Here is a 23875-nt window from a genome sequence, read left to right on the forward strand (position 1 = left end):
CTAATTACAATGAAAAGGCATTGATTTCCTGAGATAAATTGTCTGTTCTTTAAAACACATAAGGATAGCTCATAAATTCTTCTATTGGAAGATGATAAAGAATATTATATAAAATACATATTGCTTCCTAATCCTGATGAATTTCTTGCGATATTTAGTAAGAATAGTTTCCTTATATCAAAAATACTGATTAATGATATGGTAATCTTATAATCCATCTCATATTTTTCAGGGCCTGTCTTAACTTTTGTTTCCCCAAATCAGTATAAATAAGTAGCTTCAAGGATACAGCATTCTAAGAGCTTGGCAAAGCATAAAAACTGCTTCATTCTGGCACCTGTTAGGTTCCAAACTGAAATAACTAGAGCCAGGAAGTAACTGGCATATAGCAAGAGAAAGGAGACCACAGTTTGCATGGCTCTTATGTGGACCTTGGTCCTGGCATCTTGGGATCCTTTGCCATTGAGGGAAATGATTAACAGCAGAAAAGATGTCAGGGACATAGTAAAGGGTATCAAGTTTACTAGCGTGAGTAGAGTCATATTTGAAAGGCCTACAAAATCCCTCTATTTGGTCTCCCCAGTGATGTTTCCTTCATATGCATTAGTCTGCATATTCTCATCTATGAATAGCACTGCAAGATAAGAAATGAAAAAGACCAAACTCCCCAACAGTATTCTGAGAAATAAAATTTTAACTCTCAAGCTAGAGAAATTAGCTATCTTGAGCAAATAAAATATGCTGAGCCTAGTAGCAAGCCACATGCTAAAATGGCTGCTTACTGTGTAGGCAATATAAACAATAATTCTTACTTCTAAAATATAAAACTGGAGTAAGTACAGTTGTATACCAATTTATTGATATTACCCAGAGCAAACCAATTCTCAAGACCACAAGAGCAGTGAGAATTTGATCAGCTAAGGACGTCTTTCATCTCTTGACTCAGCCAGTGCAGTTCACCAGTGCTATGAAGCCACTGGCAAATTTCCCAGAATAAATTCTGTAATTATTAGGATTAAAAAAATACTTTGTAGTAAACTTCTCATGTCTAGGAAGAAAAAAAAATCCAAGTCTAATATCATTGGTCTTGATTCCTTTCATATTCTGACCTTAACTTCTATGTGCAGCTTATTTCTAAATGCTTAGTAAAGTTCTTGTTTTACTGAGCCAGGTTTGTTATTGCCCGCCACCCAGAAACCCAAACACCAAGACGACGATATTGTAGCAGGGACAGAGTTTATTCACAAGGCAGCCATGCAAGGAAGCAAGAGCATGAGCCTCAAATATGCTTCCCCAAAAATAGGGACTCAGAGATATTTATGGGATAGGGAGCAAGGTAGTCTGAAATGTAGAGAGAGGTGATTGGAGGTGAGGTAATTGATGATCTGCACAAGCATAGTCAGATTTCATGCCTCTTCATAGGACCCATGTCCACAAGATGGTGGCATTAGCATGATCTGAGGGTGGAGTTTTTAGCCTCTTGATGTCAAAAGGTCACCTATTGGACATCTACATGGGCCCAGTTGATGAGTTGGTGGTCTCAACCAGCCTGATGCAGACAAGGAGTTCTAATTCCTGAAAAACAGCTTACATACCCAATACCATGGTGACCCAGGCTCCAGAAAGATGTAATCTATAGGAGCCTAGTGGGAGTCAGATAGCATATTGCCTAAACAGCACAGTTGACAATGGGTGGGTTAAACAGCTAAAAGCTATAATCAGTAATTGCAAAAAGGAAAAAAACCTTTAGTTCCTAGCTACTTAATCATCAATGGCTAACTCTGCTGGTTTCACTTGTTTCTTTTAAAATCTGTGCCCAATGTCAAGCAGGAAAGCAATAAGGTATGCTAACAGAAGAGCTAAATACTGTCTTTAGGAACCACCTTGTTACTCTGAAAACAGCTCAGATTGACGTATTATTTACATACTGTGTGTCCTTGCTGTAGGCTGGATTATTTTGTAACTGATGCCGAAGTACAAGATGAATTCTCATTTGCTAGTATGCAAATAAGGACGTTGTTTTGCAATTTTCTCTTTTGTTTAACATCTCCATAATTTTTATTCATCAACATTACTTGTTAGCAAGATTTAAAAATCCGGTAAACAGAACATACATTGAATGTCTAAACTACCAGAGGGAGCTTGCTTATAACTGGGATCATCATCACTAAGGATTTATTTATTTATTTATCTATTTATTTATTTTTTTGCCAAGGAATATTTGCGCGGAGCTAACATCCATTGCCAATCTTCCTCTATTTTGAATGTGAGCTGAAGCCATAGCATGGCCACCAACGAGTAGCGTAGGTCTACAACCAGGAACTGAACGTGGCACACTGAAGCAGAATGCACTAAACTTAGCCAGTAGGCCACCAGGGCTGGCCTTATTTATTTATTTTTAATAGCAGACTTATGGAGAAAGAATTCAAGGTTTTCCTATCAAAAGCATCCAGGATTTTCTTGGGAACCCCAGGAAGACCAATACACCCTCAATGCTGGTTGCTGAAAACCAATACTTATATAAAAAGTTTCTATTTACAAGCTCGTCATAAACACACACACACATAGATTCACACATACATCTCATGGGTGGAATTATTGTCCTATAATTTCCAAAATGTAAAATCAGAGTCAGGAGGTCATCTAGGTTTAAATCCCCCGTTTCTCCCACGCAGGCTTTTCAACCTGTTATTAATAGCTATCAAACATATTTCTCATACTTTGATCTTTGATAAAGTTTCTCTTTTGAGTCTATTTAATATTAAATATTAATATTTAATTAAATATTCAAGGATTTTGTAAATATCCCTTGGGCACTTCATAAGAACATGTTTTCCATTGTAGATTCCATAGTTTTCCATGTATGAATATCATTTTTTCTCTTTAAATCGTTTCTGACTATTCAGTATTTTTTAAGATTAATAGATGTGATAATCAATCTATACTCTTAGATTTTATGCACTTTCAGATTTTACAGTACTTATAATTGGTTTTAGCAGATGATCTTGGAGCCAGACTGCTGGGCTGAATACCCAAATTCTCGGCTTCATAATTCTGTGATCTTGGACTCTGTTTTAAAACTACTCTCTGCCTCAATATAATCACCAGGAAAACTAAGATAATAGTGGTATCCTCATCCAGTGGTCTTTGTGAGGAGTGAGCATCCTGTCTGTGTAAAGCACGTTCCCTTTCACCTGTCTGCTACAGAGCGGGCAGGGAGGCTTGTTACCTACTCATTGGATCCTGTGGTATTTGATAATTCAGAATTAACCTGAGAACTCCCACTTAGAAGTACAATGTAGCAGGTTGAAAAAGGCAAAATTTCCTCCTACAACAACAGGGATACAGAGAATAAATTGCTAAAATTGTATTTTAAATTAACCAGAGTGCTGTGGAAGGAAGGAGGGCCAACTGAACTGAAATCTGGAATGAGGAGAGCCTTTTCAGGTAAAGAGACGGTCGATGTATTCAGTGACATCCCTATCAAATCCCAGCAGGCTCTATTAGCGGAAAGCAAAACTATTCCTAAAATGTATATGGACCTGCAAATCACCAAGAATAGCCAAAAGAATTTTTTAATAAACAACAAAGTTGAAGGATTACAGTGCTAATGTCAAAGTTTACTACTAGGCTGCATTAATCAAGATAGTGTGGTACTCTCATGAAGACACAAATATATGTGGATGAAACACAATTGAAAGCCCCAATTAACAATCTCATTCATAGTCAATTGATTTTGAAAACAGTGTCAAGGCAAATCAATGGGGAAATGACGTTTTGTTAACAAATGAAGTTGGAACAATTAGATATTCACATTTATAAAGATGAATTTAGATTCTTATTTCATACTATACACAATAATATGGGCTCACTAACAGATATACAAAAAAAAAATGGCAAACAAGAGAGTCAAATGAATAGTCCACGTACAAAGGAAAATTGTGGGGCTTATTTCCTGATTTAATATTGGGATACAAAAGTGATATAAAAAATTACACATAGTATTCAACAAAACCAATTCTGAAGATAAATTTATTAGGATAAAGTAAACCAAGAAAATCTGATACTTGAGCCAATAAATGCAATTTATGAGTATTATCAAACAATTCCAAAAAACTCCTATCATTCTTCTGATTCTACTGTCAGCATCATATTCTCCAATTCAACTGAAATACCTAAAGAGAGAAAAATCTTAATCTCCAAGGGTACAGTTAATTGTTTCCTTCACTTTGTTCCATATCTCATGAGGTGTGGCAGATATGCAGTGCTTTATCATACGGTTTTAATCTAGAAATCGGTCGGACATGTTGAGGGCAAAAAATTTGTAATGACGTGGAGCAGTTTTTCTTCCATCAAACAGTTCTGCTAATCCTAGGCAGTGACATTCTATGAGTGATGATGATTGAAAGGCTGAATTCCATTTGATTATCATGCAAATATGAGAAAGAGTAAGTTGCACTGATTTGCCGTTTTCTTTTTTACCTAATGCTTAGCTTATTTGGATCAAAATACCAGCTTTCCTGAACCTCCACTCACTAAAGAGAGGTTAAAACCTTGCTAATATTATTCATGGTATATGGGTTTACATATGGATTTTCTCACTTGAAGGAAAAACAGAGAAGTGTGCAGAAACCTGGAAAAATGATCCCATCTTTTCTAGAAGATCCTAAACCAATTAAGTCAAGAAAAAAAATATCAAGACGAGAAATCACAATGAAACAGAGAAAAGAAAACTGAAGGAAGAGGTAAGCAGTTTAAGAGCAATGCACAGAGGGAAGAGCCTTTGTTTAGAAGGATTACCATTGCTGATGTGTTGGTTTTCGGAGAAAGACTGTGGACACATTATTTAAATGTCATTATCTATGATGAGAATGGAATCCACAGCCATCTAAAATAGTAGTTCTTGCCCACACCACCTTCCTACCTTCTGGTTCACCTAGTTGTAATTCCTGATGACGTCTATTAAATTCTTGAAGACAGACCAAAGGCCTCATGATGGTTTTTCTTGACCTTTTCTTCCCCAGTATCAGGTATTTAATGTGGCTGTGTTATTAATATTTCCAAAATTTCTGTCACACAGTTTAGGTTAGTGTAATCGAAGGTAGAGTTTTCATGGGTTGGCAAGAGAAGAAAGCAGTTGAAAATGTAGATGGATCTCTGAGTTTTAGAGTATCTGAAGTTGGAAAGTTTTGTGTTGATTAATTCTGTGATGCTGAATGGCCCAATGCATTATTCTTCTAGTTTTCAGAAGGGATGGATAATGTCTGTGTATTTGGAATTGAGTCACACCCCTTTGCTCAGTCATACTTTCTTTCATAATTTTCAGAGCTGGTTATCTACCCTCAGCCATATCTAGCTTGTTATACCTTAGAAATTGTCTTGAGTTACCAGTTGCTAAACCTCTTGGTTCTGGCTTGATGCTAGCATGGTAGTGGGACCACAACTAGTGAGATTGGAGACAACAACTACTGCAATTGGAGATTGTGGAATAGGATGTTTGAAATTAAAGAGTATAATCAAACTGTGAGTTATGTTCATGTACCAGTCACATTGTCAATATGACATTTGGAAATAAAGATATTCATGGATATGGTAAGTGCACCCCATCAGGCTGAAACTGACCTGCCAATTTGTGCAGTACATGGAAAGGAAATATTCTGGAATTTAAACAGTCCTTTTCAGAAACAGGTTATAGAAAGAAGCCAGAAATCAAATATTTGGGTATGCCATGAATATCATTGTCCAAACAGATAGATATCACAAGTTATCTGTGGTGAAAAATTCAGTGTGTTTTGCATAAGGAGGTAGATTAGTCTCCTAGCACTGTTATAACAAATGATCACAAATTTAGTAGCTTCAACAATACAAATTTGTTATCATATAATTCTGGTGGGCAGAAGCCTTAAATGGATCTCACTGATCTAAAACTACGGTGGAATAAAATCAATGCGTTGACAGAAACGCTTCTTCCTGGAGGTTTTAGGGGAGAACCAATTGCTTGCTTTATCCAGCCTCTAGAGGCTGCTTGCATTCTTTAGCCTAAGGTCCCTTTTCTTCTTCAAAGCCAGCAACCATGATCCTTTACTCTCTGCTTCCGTCTTCCCATCTCCTTCTCTCATTGGGAATCTCCTGTCTCTATCTTCCACTTAAAAGGACTCGTAATTCCAGGGGCAGCTCCATGGCAATCCAGGGTAATCTCCACATTTCAAGGTCAGCTGATTAGCAAACTTAATTCCATCTGCATCCCATAATTCCCCTTTTCCTTGCAACATAATATGATTCACAGGTTCCAGGGATTAGAATATGGACATTGTTGAGGGGTCATTATTTTACCCACCACAGGAGGGAAGGCTATTCAATGTAATAAAGAATAAGGCCATCGATAGGGAATCTACCTACATGAGATGACTACTGGGCTCATAGCCAGGTGCAACCCTGTGACAGAATTCATTCTATTATTACTATAGAGGTTGAGGACAAGTATGCCAATTTTCAAGATTTATCTCTGGGCTTGGCTAGAGCTGTCATGGTCATCTAAATCTAACCATACAGGAAGCTGCCCTATCTCTGGAATTTTCAGTTGTATAAGCCATAAATCTGTTTGAGTTGCTTTTCTCTGACCTAAAACTAAAATATCTCTAATATGAGAAAATCCACAGCCTGTTGTTCCATTTGAACAGATGTGATGATGTTGTGAGAGAGACTTGGGAATCATTTGCCCAATTTTGGTTCTTGTTAAAGAATCACTTTTATCTCAATTTACAGCTAATGTTGAATCATAAAAAGCACACAGATTTTGGAAATAAGACAGTTCTGGGTTTATAGGCCAGCCTAAATAGAAGAAAACCCTCAATCTCATTTCTGGCTCTGGCACTTACAAACTGAGTTCTTATGGCTAAGGTGACTACAAAAAGCATGAGTAGAACATGGAGACATTTCTGGGATTAATTTTTGAATTCAAGATATACCTGAATGTGGCTAAGAAGTTAAGAATGACATGGTATCCAAATGTATAGAAATATATAAAGTTAAGACATTAAAACAAAGTATATGGAAGATAAGGGAGGAAGAATCAGGCAAGATGACAATGGACTAAATTAAATCTTAGAGTCGATTTTTGATGATGGGATGTACGTTTGGATCATATTACCTAGTCAATGACAAGGAAATGAGTTGAATTTATTTAAACAGTAGTTGCGTCCATCAAAAATGAAACATATTTACACCATATGACTTACTATATCAAGGGTCCTCAAAAGGTAAAATTTAGAAAAATAATACGGGGGGGATAAGAACAAAAAGTGCATATTCTGCGGTTACCTGCCCAGTATTTTTAATAAAGAGCAAGAAAACTCACCAGTAAGAAGATTCCAGAGAAAAGATGAATGCAACACATGGAGGAACTAACAGAATGGAGTTATTGATAAGCAGAAAACTTTGAGGAGAAGTATACACCTGGACAAAGGGAGGGACTTGTATGAAATGTCCATCAACAAGCAAAACTTGCAGAATTCTGGAAAGAAAGCAGTAATAATCATCTCTGTATTATAAAGCAAAATGGAGCCATCATAAATCTTTAAGATCTTACCATAGATGGAGAATTCCAGTTAAGAGTAGATAATAGAGACTAGGGTGTATAAAAGGATACAAATCTTGCTTACAGTGTAGGAGATACCTTGGTGGCTTCCTTACATAGATCCCAATTCATCAGCCTGTACCAGAGAGGGAGGATCTCTTCCATTCCTTGACTCTATGCTCAGCCATGTGACTTGCTTTGGCTAAATAGACGTTAGCAGACATTTTGCAAGCAGTGTCTTGCATCACTGGGGCTTAAATCACTGGGGCTTGCATACTGGGCGTCATTCACCATTATACATATTCAACTGTTACTATGTCCAGACTAGTGAACTGGTCCAGGTAGATGGATGAGAGATATGAGGATCCAAGTGGCTCCATCAGGTCCAGCTTTGATCAACTCACCTCCAATTGACCTCCAGACACATAACTGATCATCTGAAAACAGCAGTGATGTCTAGGAAATTCCAGCCTACATCATTGGTCTCCAGGGATATATAAAAAGTAAATACTTATTGCTGTCCATCACTGAGTTTTGTGGTTGTTAACACAGTGAAAGCTAACTGGTACAAAAATGGGTATTTGAAGTGGGCCATAATGGCAACAAGAGCCTAAATACGTATCATTAATTTTGGAAAAACAGATAGAGAAGGTTGTAAAAGTAGTGGCACATGTTGGGACCTTGTGAAATATTTGTAATTCTTCTTTCAAGACAACTTGGAAGACAGAAAAAGAGTGAAATGAACTTTTGTATTTGGGTGAAGACATCATGAGGCAAAATGTTGAAAACATTAAATGATTGCTTTTAGTCATATAGTTATGGTACTAAAAGAAAGAGATGAATTCCAAAGGAACTATCCAGTTTGCAGGGAGGATTTAGAGAAGACAGAGAGAGCCCAAGTATTGTGGGATTTGCTGGATATTAAGAGTGTTTCCAGCAGCAATCTAGTATGCCTAAAGTGGTGCAGTTAATCTATATTGAGAGAAGTAAGTGCTTACAAAAAGTTTGAATGTGACTTTTGATTCATGGAATGTATTATAATCAAATACATAGAAAATGAAGAACGTGTTTGAGTCAGCTCTATTGTAAAATTGCTGCCAGTATGGACTGAGACTCTCTAAAATGTAAAAAAGTATCTGGACTCCAACCTTCTGCATCAAGAAACAGGTGAAAACATTACTCAAAGGGCATATTTTCCATTTCCCTCTTCAAAACTATTGAAAAATAGTGATGGAGAAAAAAGGACATCCCAGAGGGCAAAGCCAAAAGCCGTAGAGAACAATGGACTGGAAAGCACCAAAGGGGCCTAATCAAGAAACAGGCTCTACTGCAAAGGAGAGGGACACGAAAATGTTTTCCATGTGTGAGTTGAGAATTCCCATGAGCCAGAATTGCTGTATGTTTCTATTGTTCCCCTCTTTGAATGGGACAGTTTGTTACAGTTATCCTGCCCTATTTCATCCCTGTGCACTTCATCTTTGGCATATGGATAAATTGTCTTTTGAATTCCTTTTTTCTAGATAAAAAGGAGCCATAACCAAACAAGAGGTAGATCAGAAGATCCTGGAATTCAAGCCTAATGTTATAATTGAATGATTAATTGAATTGGTGAATGCTCAAATGGAATTAGTATATTTATATTCAAGAGGAAAATGAATAATTATAGTCAAGAAGGAGGACTGGGGTAGTCCTGTAATTCTTTTCCCTGCAACTCCTGCTATTTCTTGCAATTCTTTAGCCCCTACTGTATCTATACCCTTTGACATGCAATATTGCTGTATCCTCCACCATGGCCAGGGTGACTATCTTGTCTTTCACTCTGAACTCAGTCATGTAAACTTGCTTTGAAAAATGGGGAATTATCAGACTTGACATAAGTGGAGGTTTGAAATGACTTCCTCTTGGGGCTGGCCCAGTCTTGTGCTTCTACAATCACCACCAGAACTTGCCCAGGCTAGTGCACTGCTCCCAAGAGGAGAATCAGAGACTCATGGAGTTAAGTTGTCCCAGCAAGATCCAGCTTAAATTTCCAATCAGCCAAACCATAATTGGCTCCCAGAGATGGCCGAGACCATTTAAAATCATTAGAGCCATCCAAGACAGTCCAGCCAGAAAAACTGAATTGTACAGACATGTGAGATATAAATATCTATATAATTTGACAGTGAAGTTTTGGAGTGGTTCCTTTTTCAGCAAAAGCAAACTAATACAGGTACTGTGCTAACCTAACTGTGGAAAATATGTTCACCCATTTACCTTTGGTGTATCAGTAATTCAGGAGCTGGAGGAAAAATAGATGGATGTAGGGACATTAACAGGTGTGCCCCTTTAAAAACCATGTGTCCTTGAGGCTCCTTGTCTGGCCTATGAGCCAGCACTCAGGATGATAACAGTCCTGGGCTTGGCCAACCCAGCTGCTTTCTCATGGGAGAGTTAGCTCCAAGACCCTCATGGTCTGGGGGAACACGGAAGCCCTGGGGTGGTGGGGAAGCGGTGCTCTGGTCTTGGAATGCAGGTCATACAGGGACAGTCCCCCTTGACCAGCATGCAGCCTTTGTCCTCTGCCTACTTAAGCAAGCTTCTCTCAGGGGGCAGTGGCAGGTGCATGTTGTGGTCCAGCTGGCTGCCACTGGACCTTTCCTGTAAGTAACTCCCAATAAACCTATATGTCTCGTTCGCTGACTCCAGGTCTTTTCTTCGGTCTCTGGGCAACCTATCCTGCACTGCTCACCCAACTGGGCATGTGGTGGAACAATGGAGTATATCAAAGTTTTGTCATGGGATGTAGACAATTAAGGGTCAAAGCAAGCTTTTGTAAAGCTCTTGACAGCTGCAGATATGATCAGCTCAAATTTCTGCATATTGCAACTAAAATAAGAAAGTTCCCACTTTAATTCTCTTAGACTTGAGTATCAGACAGATGGTAGATTTTCCCCTGAGGTATATAATGAACATAATAATGATTGAATTTTATGGGAAATTTCTCCTAATTGAGAATTTTTTATTAAAAATTATAATGCACACATGAAATAGCCTAAACAAAATGTGAAGTGCAATTATTTATCACAAAGCAAACACCCATGCAAGCACCATGCAGGTCAAGAAATGGCACATTACCAACAGCCCGTGTCTCTTCCATACACTTTCCAATCACTACACCTGTCTCCGCTTCTCCAGAGTGACCAATATCCATACTTTGTGATGATCATTTCCTTCATCTTCTTTATACCTGACCACCTAAAAATGCAACTCTCAACTCTGTAGCTTTATTTTGTCTGCTTTTTGAACTTTTGTAAATAAAATCTTATAATTACATTATTTTTTGTGGCTTCTTTTTTATTGAACATTATGTTTCTCAAATTTATGCACATTGTTGCATGTACATGTGGTTCATTCCTTTTCATTCCTCTGTCTTAGTCCATTGAATGAGTTCACTAAAATATTTGTGTATTTGTAGATTTTTAGTTGACAGGTATTTGTGGCTTTTCTATTTTTTATCTTCATTAGATTTTTTTTTGTTGAGGTATAATTGACATATGACATTATATTAGCTTCAGGTATACAATAAAATGTTTCAATATTTGTATATATTGCAAATAATTACCACAACAAGTCTGGTTAACATCCATTAGCCATACTGTTTCTTTTTTGAGCTATTTAAAATAATGATCCTATGGGCATTCTTTTGCATACTATTTGATGCTCTGATCTTGGTATACAATTACAGTAGAATTGCAGGGTCCTTGAATATGATACTCTGACTCTCCTCACAGAAAATGAAAAGTTCAAAATGCAATTCAACTAAATTTACCCTTTTCACATTTGCTCTCAGTCTCTATGTTGTTATTCTCATACATTTTATTCATTATATATTTTAACCCCACAAAACATGGTTGTTTTAGACAGTTAACATTCATTGAGGTTTATACACATATTTACCATTTACATTAATTTTCAGTCATTCTTGAATCTTCAACTTTGTATTTGAAACAATATTTCTTCTATATGAGAAATATATTATTGAATTGCTGGCTATGAAAAATCTGCTCTTCTTTTGAAACACACGGAAGATATTATTCCTTGTAGTTCTGACTTCCATTTGTTGTCTGAAATTAGCTGTCTTTCAAACACCTGATCCTTTTAATATATTGTGCCTTTTTTTCTCTGGCCACTTAGGAGATTTTTCCCTTGGACTTTGGTTTCCTGTAATGTTTATATTTAAAGTTCCTTAGTTATCTTCTCTGAGGTTTGATGGTTTCTTCAGTTAATAGCTGATACATTGTATCACTTTTAGGGGAAATCTCAGCAATATTGCTTCAACCCCATTTTCTTTCTTCTATTTCCATAAATCCAGAAGTATGTTAAACTTTCTGACCATAACCTTCACGTCTCTCACCCTCTAGCCCGTGTTTTATACCTCTTTGTCTTTTCATATTTCATCCTGGATAGTAATTTTCCAATTCACTAATTCTGTCTTTACTGTGTCTAATTGGTTATCAAATCTGTCTGTTGAATTCTTAATCTTGAATATTTGTTTCCTCACTCGTTTCAGTGATAGGAAAAATCTTTGGTTCTTCTATAAGTCATGTTCTAAGGGGAAATGGAATAAAATGCTAAGAATACCAAGCTCTGAAAGAAAACTTTCTTATTTTTTGAATTGTTAACAAGTAGTGCTAAAAATAAAAGTTGTTAGTATAAGTTGTTAGCATAAGTAGTCTAACAATTAGGAGTGTAACAGTAGTGTAAACAAAATAGAATACATCAATCACACTAACACCGTCTTATTCCATGGCTCAATATTTTTCAGTAATCCTTTTACTCTGCTTGTATTGTTACAAATGGGACTCTGTGCCTCAGAATTTCATCATCACCCAGGATGATATGTAAGATATAGGGGCTTACTCCTATTTGGTCCATTGACTCCTAAGGCCCTCTCTTTAGAAATAAGAATTTGTTCATAAAGAGGTTTATTTATTTACTCTTTTTTTTTCATTAAAGGCATTTTATTTATGCTAAAAGCTAAGTCTCTTTAGTAGTTACCTCTTGATGAGTTTGCAATCATCTATAAATAATTTGCTCAAGTAATACATTTTAAACTAAAGCACATTCAATTTCTAAATGTATTCCGCTTCACTTGAATTTTGCTGTTTACTAAGATAAGTTACGCAAAATTATAATGTTTAGGAAATTACTTATACATTGTTCAAATTGTGTATAGAAACATTTCAAATATATATCATTAAATGAAATAAATCATGATCATGATGATGGCAACTAAATGAGAGAACTCTAAATGATAGATGTGACTTCATCCAGTTTTCCAAGTGGCAGAGTTCACTGTGATTGAACACTGCCAATCTTGCCCATCGCCTTCTGATAGCTGTATCATGCTTAGCTTTGGACCTTAGCCTGAAAGAACACCTTCATGTACTAATTCATCAAGAATAGCTTAAAATCAACAGATTTATGATGATTTACTTGCTAGTTTTTTCCCTTACTATGTTCTAAAAAGTATGGCAAAGTTACCTCAAACACACGATACTTTGTTTTTATTGCCTTTTCATATGGGTATGTACATAAATCCTCCATAAAATAATACAGTTTATAATCTTTGTTTCATATTTTAAGAGCATCATTAGTAAGCAAAATCCTCCCACTTGTTTATTTGCATTCCTAGCTACTGTGATTAAATCCAGGTAATTTTATTACAGCAGTCAAAGTAGCATTACATACACATAAACATATTCAAACATCAGACTGAATAGGCATTATCTTTAACAAATTTACCTTTTGATGTCTATGTCTTTTTTCTCTAGCAAAGAACTAAAAAATTTACAGTAACAAAATATATGCCTCAACACACATCCATAGTCACACACACACACACGTCAATTCTTAGTGTGTGATTAAGATTATGAACTTTGGATGGTAGCAAGAAGAGTGTAGTTATTTAATTTAATGATAAACAGGGATAACTGTCCTATGTATTTGGTATTTATGCTTTAATTCATTGGAAATTCACTAATTTGTGCCACTTTAAAATACGTATTGAAAATAATTAAATTGGAAATGAGAAAACAAGTGTGCAGAGTAATCTAGATATTTAAAATTTGAGGTTTCAAACTAAGATTAGTACTAAGAGGGAGCCAACATGGTTGCATAGTGGTTAAGTTTTCGCACTCTTCTTCGACTTCCCAGGGTTCCCAGGTTTGGATATCAGGCATGGACCTAGCACTGTTCATCAAGCCATGCTGTGGCAGCATCTCACATAAAATAGAGGAAGACTGGAGCAGGTGTTAGTTCCGCAACAATCATCCTCAGGCAAAAAGAGGAAGATTGGCAATAGATATTAGCTCAGGGCCAATCTTCTTCACAAAAAAAAAAGATTAGTACTAAAAATATGGATTTATAGTTCCTGCTTACAACTTCCTCTTTGTCACTTAAATAAAAATATTTTTTCAATTTTAACTTGGATCTTATACTACCATAACCCTATATTCTTCTTTATTCAACCACACATCTAATTACAATGGTATCTATGAGAATATGTGGCTCTAGCTTAATTTTTCATTCTCTAATTTACTTTCTTTTCTCTGCTTTCTAAACATTCTCATTATTTTGAAAGATAACATACAAATAGGACATAATAAAACATAAACGCAAAGTAAGAGAAAAAATTATAACATTAATACCCATGTTACATTTTAGGCAATACACAGAATTTTCCCAGCTATCCAGACATTCCCCATATACAACTTTCTATTGATGCCATTTCGCTTCCCTTTCCTCCCTCCCTACGAGCCAATTATTATGATAATAATTAATTTGTTTCACTTTAGAATTTTGTCACAAATATAATAAATTTTAAAAACTATGCAGTTCACCTATTTTTTAACTTTGTATAACTGGGATTATACTGAACATTTTTTTAATATATTGATACTTCCTTTCGATTTTCCATGGGCATTATCTATGTAGCTTTAATTTGTTGGTTTTCTTTGTTATACAGATTCTACTGTAAACGTGGAGCTCTAATTTGTTTTTTTTTTCATTGCTGTATAGTTTTCTCTTATGTCACTATCCTATTATGTCCCTTTTATCAAGGATAGAGCTTTGGGTGGCATCTCACTTCCAGTTACGAACAATAGTGATATGCACATTACGGGATATGTATCCTGGTGCATATGCACCAAGGATTGTCTAAGGTATAAAAGTAGGAGTACAATTACTGGTCTAAGGATACATATGTTCAACTTAATCAAATACACCATATTGTTGGCCAAAGTAGTTGTACCAATTTTTAATTCTAGCAGTAGTATATAAAAATTGCTATTGCTTCATACTCTTTTCAAAATTCATAATATCAGACTAATTTTTATACCTTTATATTTACATAAAACATTAGTACACGTAACATCTTTTAATCCTTTTCCTATTCTAAATGCAAATTTATCTTTAGTTTGACAAATTAAGTTACTCTTTTTCCTTTGTATAACTGTGATTTCACATACATTTACCCATATTGCATTAACAATTACATAAATATTTATTAATAATTTATTATATAGTTTGATAATCTTTTTACACAGTCTCAAATACTCATTTGTTACCAGAAAGTGTTATTATAGCACAGATATTTCCTTTAATCCAACACTATGCCAGATCACTTAGAGAAAATATGACTTTGTAACACATGTAGTAAGGGAATTTCTTGTGATTTAACAACACCTAAAAGGTCCTGATGAAAGACACACTGAAATTGAGAATAAACCTACAAGGTCTTATGTTAGGGTTTTTCCCATAGAATATAGGAAGTTCTTTAAAATTCTGCCTCTGAAGATAAAAGTTTTCTTTTCTTAGAATTTAAAATGCTACAGTAGTCTCAAGTGATCTGTCTGAGCTCACTGTTTCCAAAAATTATAACGAATGAGTGGCCTGAGGGAAAGCAGGGTGAAATCACCATGATAAACACCATAACCTGATACCTCTGTACCTTAAGGAAGATCCCACTTGTTATTAGAGCGAAAATAAAGCAAACGCTGAAGAGGAGAAAGAAGGTCGTCAACATTTTCATGGCCCTTTTATGGGCTGCTGTGCTGGAGTCCCTGCGGTCCATCTGATTGAGCTGAAAATTCTTGGTGTGTCTCACCAGCAAAGCAGCAAGGAGGTCAGTGACAGAAGAAAGGACATAGGTCAAGCTAAGAAGAAGTCTTTTGATATAGAAAATTTATTTACATCTAAATAAAAGTGAAGTCATGTTCCTTTCATATATGCAATAGGGACTCATCAACAACTCATTAAGAGCATCTTCCATTCAGAGGTTAACAGACATCAAGAAGGAAGACCCCAGAAAAAGCAGAAGAAACATTCTGTTCACTCTTCACTTCAGCCAGATGAACAAGAAGTGGGGGAAACTGGTTATCTTAAGGAAGCAGAAAATGCTTAGGCAGGTGGCAAACCAGGTAGTTAAGCGATCGGTTAGTGCCCAAAGGATAGTGACTGCTTTTGCTGATTTACTGGTGGCATACAGATGTGGAAAGAGCCCTCACGTTAAATAAACCAAATGCTGTTACCCACAGTTGAATGATTCTGGTCATAGCATGCTGGTAAGGTTGAAATCAGCTGATAGGATCTTCCCATTGTTGATGCATTTGATGAGTTTACCAGTCCAATGAACCTATTTCCCTGCATTTCTAAAATGAGTTCTCCTGTTGCTACAACAAAAAAGGAGACCTGCATTCCAATTGACATTTCTTTGAAAATCTTTCAAATATTGTGCCTCACTGGCAGCTATATAGTTAAACAATTGCAAACTGACATCCATTTATGATGCTTTTTATGAATGTTGTCATCATAACTCAAGAAAGTGCAGCCAGAATTCTACCATGTGATAAAGTTTCAGAGATCTTCATGAAAAAATAGTTCATTCTCATTATATTGTAATTCCAGTGATAAATCCAACAATTCTGTTAAGAGATAGAAGATTCATGAATACCTTTCTTATTACTTACAGTCAGTTACTATACAATTTCCAGAGTTAATGCTAATGATGTCCACTTAACCTTGGCACCAGCTGCAAATTTTCGTTTGTGATAATGACTAGAAGGATAAAGTTAGGTATGAAAACATGCAAATGTGAGAGTTTATTTTCCACAAATTTACACTTTATCTCTCCTGAGCCATACATTTGAAGGCAAATATTTTAGATTTTGAATAGTAATTACTAGAAAAAATAATTTAAAATTAATTGCATAATTAATTAATATTAACATTAACCTTTAATAATTCTTTCATTATTTGTTATTCATCAATAAGATGCTTCCTCCTCTCAAGTATTTTTGTTGATTCAACATGATTTATAGAAATAACCTAATGCAATTATTTCTACTTCAAAGAACACATCCAAGTCATAAAATAGTAACTATAAATAATTAGCACTTAATGTTGTAGGAGCTAAATGAGAAGTTATAAGCAAAATATACTATGAACGTACATGAGGAAGGTAAAAATACTACAGTGCATAATCAATTATGTTTTTAGGAAGATAGAAACATTTAGCTTATTTAGAATTATGAAGAGAAGATAAAAGAACTGATATTCAATACTGATGTAAGGACATGTACAAATTATCAAAGTGACTTGAACAAGCTACACCACACTTCTAAACAGAGAAACCTCTTTTGTGTTACTATAACTTATTGGCTACGTCAACCGAAATATTTGTAAGTGCCCTAAACTTCCATGTCCTAAATTCCATGTTCTCCTCTTCTTTCTGGGCTACACAGAGACCATATTCCCCAGCCTCCCTTACAGATGGTTGTGGCAATGTGACTGAAATCTGAACAATATCATGGGAGTGAAAATTATGTGCACCATTTACAGGCCCATCCCAAAAGCTCTCCCCATGCACACTCCTCCATATGCCATTCTCCCAGCTGTCTGGAATAGTGGTGACTCCAAGGCAATCTGGAAGTGACATGTTAAACCTGGCATACTTTTGATCAGACTGATTCCTTGGATGACTGCATACAGAAGGCAGCTCAGACATAGCAGTATTGCTCAAAGAGCAATATTAAATGTATTTTGTGTTTGAGTCACTCTATGTTGTGGATCCTATTGGTGACAGCATTTGGTCTAGGCAGTCAAATGCAGAAATTGGAACTGAGGTTGTGCGGATTTCTTCAGAGGCATTTAAATGGTGAAGAAACAAAACCAGGAAATCCAATACAGATTTGGTGAGGGGTTTCATTTTCATTGGATCTCCACTCCTAATATGGTTTATTCATCCATTTATTTAGTCATTTGGACCAACTACTCTATGTCTATTTTATGTCCTGTGGAGTGAGCAGAAAAGAAGCTAGACAAGATTCTTGCATTATAACTGCTTTTATTCTACTGGGGCAGAGAGATTTCTAAAAACAAACAAATAAAGCAGAAATGATTTACCTTAGGTTTAGATAATGTTAAAATTTCATAATAGTATCAATATAAAGATGCAATTTGATTGTTAAACAAGATTATAAATTTCTTCCTTATATTAGCACTTGCTATCAATAATATATTAACACACTTTCTACTCATCATTTCCAAAAAAATTATAATTAAACACATCTTGAAGCTATTCCTAAGTATTGAATAGACATTATAGATGCCATTTTAATATATGCAGCAAAGTAATGGAATTCTGTACCATAATTTATTATTATTCTTACTGTGAACATTTTTTTAAGATCAAGAAGATTTAAGTGTTCTTATCTGAAGTTTAAAAAGAATTTTTAGGTAGCATGATGGAGAACACGATTGACAACACAGAGGCCCAAGGTGGTTTGGAGGAAAACTGAATGATTTGACTTAAGATCTCAACTTCAAAATAGGTCTTCTTAATTCAAAAACCATAAGAAATGACTTTCTTAACTGCATATGAAGAAATTGCAGCATTAAAAGCAAGTCATGATCATTTTACTTTGTTCTTCATCCCTATTGTATAGCTTGATTTTTTTCCTAATCTTTTCACCTACTTGTATTAAATCTAATAATCCTCAGTACTATTTCACACATATATAAAATTCATTGTAAATGTGTTTCTCAGTCTTGAATTTATTGTGTGCATCTTTTCATAATAACAGTCCTGATTGTTCTCTATTAACCATGAAGTAAGAATTCAAGAGGAATAATATCTTTCCCAATCATGCATCCTCAATTTGTGATTTAGAAGTGATTATCATTACCATCCAAAAGATTGGAGGTTCAAGCAATAAAATCTACACACGCTGTGGTACAAATGTTTGGTCCAATAACAGTGAATATAGCAATAATTTCCTGAGTTAAGTTGTCAGTTCTTAAAAATGCATAAATATAGATGATAAATTCTTCAATTGGAAGATAACATAGAATATCTATGTTAAATACATATTGCTTCCTAATCCTGAAAAAATTTTTTAATATCTTGTAAATTTAGGTTGCTTACCTCAAAAAAATTGGTTAATGGTATGGTAATCTTAACATCTTTCTTACATTTTTCAAGGCCTGTCTTAGCTTCTTGTTTCCCCAAATCAGGATAAATGAATGGCTTGAAGGATGCAACATTCCAAGAGCCTGGCAAAGCATGAGAAGCCATTCATTCTGGAGCCTATTAGAATTCCAAACTGAGATAACTAGAGTCAGGAAGTAACAGGACAATAGGAAGAGAAAGGAGACCACAGTTTGCATGGCTCTTTGATGGACCTTGGTGCTGGGATCTTGGGATCCTTTGTCATTGAGCTGCATCTTCCTGAGATGTTTCCATAGGGAAATAATTAACAGCAGAAAACATGTCAAGGACATAACAAAGGGTACAAAGTTTATTAGCATGAATAGAGTCATATCTGAAAGGTATACCGTGTGCCTCAATTTGGTCTTCCAAGTGATCTTTCCTTCATACTCATTAGTCTGTGTATTCTCATCTATGCATAGCACTGCAAGATAAGAAACCAAAAAGACCGATGTCCCCAACAGTATTCCGAGAAGTACACTTTTAACTCTCCACTTTAAGTAAAGAAATATACAGCTCGAGAAATTAGCTATCTTTAGCAAATAAAATATGCTGAGGCTAGCAGCAAGCCACATGCTAAAATGGTTGCTCACTGCCCAGGCAATACGAACAATCATTCTTACTTCTAAACTATATAAAACTGGAGTAAGTACAGTTGCATGCCAATTTATTAACATGAGCCACAGCAAACCAGTTCTGGAGATGGAAAGAGCCATGAGAATTTGATCAGCTGAGGACAACTTTCATCTCTTGACTCCGTAAATGCAGTTCACCAGTGCTATGAAGCCATTGGCAAAATTTCCTAGAATAAATTCTGTCATTTTTAGGATGGAAAAAATGATTGGTAGTAAAGTTATCATATGTAGAAAAAGAAAACAAGTCTAATATCACTGGCCATGACTCTTTTAATATTCTGACCTTAACTCCTATGTGCAGCTGATTTGAGAACACTCAGTAAAGTTCATGTTTCTTTTACATTCCATGACCGATGTCAAGCAGGAAAGTAACTGGGAATGCTAATGGAGGAGCACAATGCCATCTTTATGAAAAACACTGTTACTCCCCAAACAGCTCAGATTGACTCCTATTTATAGACTGTGTTTCCTTGTCATAGGGTAGATTATTTTGTAACTGATGTTGAAGTGAAAGGTGAATTTTCATTTGCTAGCATGCAATAGGGACATATTGTTTTGCAAATTTTTTCTTCTTTAACCTCTCCATAATTTATGTCCCTCAACCTTAGTTGTTAGAAAAATTTAAAAACCCAATACATAGAAAATACAGTGAATGTCTAAATTCTTAGAGAGAGATTTCTCATAACTAGAATCATCAGTACTATGGATTTATTTATTTTTCTTAATGCCAGATTTCTGAATAGAATTCAAGGTTTTCCTATCAAAAACATTCAGGATTTTCTTGGGAACCCCAGGAAGGCCAACACACCCTAAACACTGGTTGCTGAAAACTAATACATTTTTTTACATCACATAAACACATACACACAAACTCACAGATACATCTTCTGGATGGATTATTGTTCTATAATTTCAAAATGGAAAATCAGTGTCAGGAGGTCATCTAGATTTAAATCTCCCTTTTCTCCCATGCAGGCTTTTCAACCCTTTATTCATACCATCATAATTCTCTCTCATGCTTAGGCATTTGATAAAGTTTCTCCTTTGAGTCTATTTAATATTAAATATTAATATTTAATTAAATATTCAGGGATTTCGTAAATATTTCTTGGACACTTCATAAGAATATGTGTTTTACATTGCAGTTTCCAAACTTATTCCATATATGCATATGAGGTTTGTGTCCTGTTTCACTCATTTTTGAATACTTATTATTTTTTAAGATTAATAGATGTTAAAATCAACTTCTATCCTTGGATTTTACTCAGTTTCAGTTTTTATAGCACTTATAATTGTTGCTATCAGAGGATCTTGGAGCCAAACTGCCAGGATGGAAAACCCAAATTCTCAGCCTCATAGATCTCTGATCTTGGACAGATTAACAGATATCAAAATCAACCTCTCCCCTGGGATTTTACTCACTTTCAGTTTTATACTATTTATGAGTGTTTTTATCAGAGTATCTGGGAGCCAGATTGCCAGGATGGAAAAACCCAAATTCTCAGCCTCATAGATCTCTGATCTTGGACTCTGTTTTAAAAGTACCCTCTGCCTCAGTATCGCCATCAGTAAAGTGCAGATAATAGGGGAATCCTCATCCAGTGGGCTTTGTGAGGAGTGAGCATCCTGTCTGTGTAAAGCACGTTCCCTTTTGCCTGTCTGCTACAGAGCAGGCTTGGAAGCTTCATACTTACTCAGTTGACCCTGTGGTATCGGATACTTCAGAGTTAAGGTGTGAGCACTCCCACTTAGGAGTACAATGTAGTGGATTCAAATATCAAAATTTCCTCCTACAACAACAAGGTTACAGGGAATAAACTGCCAAAATTGTATTTTAAATTTATCAGAGAGCTGTGGAGGGAAGGAGGGCCAACTAAACTGAAATCTGGAATGAGGAGAGTCTTTTCAGTTAAAGAGATGGTCAATATATTCAGTGACATCCCTATCAAATCCCAGGAGGCTCTATTAGCAGAGAGTGAAAAACTATTCCTGAAATGTCTATGGAAATGCAAAGCAGCTAGAATAGCCAAAAGAAGTTTTTTAAAAAATAACAAAGTTGGAGTATTATAGCTCCTAATATCAAAGTTTAGCACTAGGCTGCGTTAATTAGGATAGTGTGGTTCTCTCCAGAAGACAGACATATATATCAATGAAACAACTGAGAGACCAGATTAACATTTACATTTATGGTCATGATTCCTAAAAAGTTGTCAAGGCAATTAATAGGGAAATGATCTTTTCTTTCCTACAAATGAAGTTGGACCAATTCGATATTAACATTTATAAAAATGAATTTGGATCCTTACTTCATACTACACAAAAAATTAACTGAAAATTGAGCATAGACCTAAGTGTAAGAAAAACAACTACAAATTTTACAAGAAAGTATAGAAGAAAAGTTTTCTAAACTTGATATAAGCAGATCTCCTAGATACAATACTAAAAGCATGATTTATAAAATTAGTGAACTAATAAATTGGACTGCATCAAAACGGAAAACTTTTGCCCCCCGTGACTACTGCTCACTGATGTTCACAGCCTGTATAATTCCCTGTCCTTCAGTGTGGGCAGGACCTGTGACTTGCTTCTGGCCTCAAGAATATGGCAAATTTGAAGTAATTTTGCAGATAATTAAGATCCCAAATGACCTTATTTTGAGTTAATTGAAAAGAAGACTAACCTTCATGGGCCTGAAATAATCAGATAAAGCTTTCAAAATGTGCCTGGGACTCTCCTGAGTGAGAAAGACTCCTGCTGGCCCTGAAGAAGTAAGCACCCACGTTATGAAGTGCTCGTGGATTGGGGTTGCAAGAAAATGAGTTCTGCCAACAACTTGAGTGAGCTTGGAAGTAGACTCTTCTTCAGCAAAGCCTGCAGATAGAAAGCAATATTACCAAAACTTTTATTTCATCACGTTGGGATCCTCAAGGAGAGAAAACAGCTAAACCTTGCCCTGACTCCTGACCCCCAAAATTCTGTGAGATAACACATGTGTTTGTTGGTTTAAGCCACTAAATTTGTGGTTATCTGTTACACAGCTGATGGGTAATTCCTAAAGAAGAGTACAGATTGTCTACATCTTCAGGTGTCATTTGACATATTCAAGAACTCATTTGATTCCATTATAAAATTGTGAAATTATAAATACATTGTAAATTATAAAATTATAAATATGTATAGATCTCTAGACATGTAGAAAAGATTCTATTCTAGGAATATGTTTTTTTTCTAGTATACCTATTTTATTCTTTTTTGTCATTAATACGTTAGAAAAGTTAGCTTTCTTAGGTTATCAGGCATTATATGGATGGCTTTTTAATGAATTTTAATTTTGTGTTGGATGCAACTCTGTTGTTTTTTAAAAATTTTCTTAAGGTCATAATAGCTTATAACTGTGACGTTTCAATTGTACATTATGATTTGTCAGTCACCATATCTATGTCCCCCTTTAATCCTCATGCTCACCCCAACCCTCTTCCCTTTGAAAACCACTAATCTGTTCCTTTGTCCATGTGTTTATTTGTCTTCCACATATGAGTGAAATCATACACTGTTTGTCTTTGTCTGGCTTATTTCACATAAGATAATACCCTCGAGGTCCATCTATGTTGTTGCAAATGGGATGATTTTGTCTTTTCTTATGGCTGAGTGGTTTCCATTGTATATATGTACTAGTCTTTATCCATTCACCAGTGATGGGCACTTGGGTTGCTTCCACATCTTGGCTATTGTGAATAATGCTGTGATGAACATAAAGCTACATAAGCCTTTTTGAATTGTTGATTTCAAGTTCTTTGGATAAATACCCAATAGTGGGATAGCTGGATCATATGGTATTTCTATTTTTATTTTTTTGTGAAATCTCCATAGTGTTTTCCATACTGGCTGCACCAGTTTGCATTCCCACCAGCAGTGTATGAGGGTTCCCTTTTCTCTAAAACCTCTCCAATATTTGTTGTTTTTTTTCTTGGCCATTCTAACAGGTGTAAGTTCATATGTCATTGTAGTTTTCATTTGCATTTCCCTGATGATTAATGATGTTGAACATCTTTTCATGTGCCTATTGGCCATCTGTAAAGCTTCATTGGAAAAATGTCTGTTCATATCCTCTGCCTATTTTTTGATTGGGTTCTG

The 23875-nt window shown here is 35.5% G+C and overlaps 2 pseudogenes; both read right to left on the reverse strand.

Annotated features, from left to right (window-relative positions):
• Window positions 1-279: 279 nt before the first annotated feature.
• On the reverse strand, window positions 280-1046 carry LOC106834134 (taste receptor type 2 member 50-like; annotated as a pseudogene).
• An 18011-nt stretch (window positions 1047-19057) lies between these two features.
• On the reverse strand, window positions 19058-19966 carry LOC106834135 (putative taste receptor type 2 member 33; annotated as a pseudogene).
• Window positions 19967-23875: the final 3909 nt, after the last annotated feature.

Source organism: Equus asinus, chromosome 22 (genome assembly GCF_041296235.1).
Source record: "Equus asinus isolate D_3611 breed Donkey chromosome 22, EquAss-T2T_v2, whole genome shotgun sequence".
Lineage (NCBI taxonomy): Eukaryota > Metazoa > Chordata > Mammalia > Perissodactyla > Equidae > Equus > Equus asinus.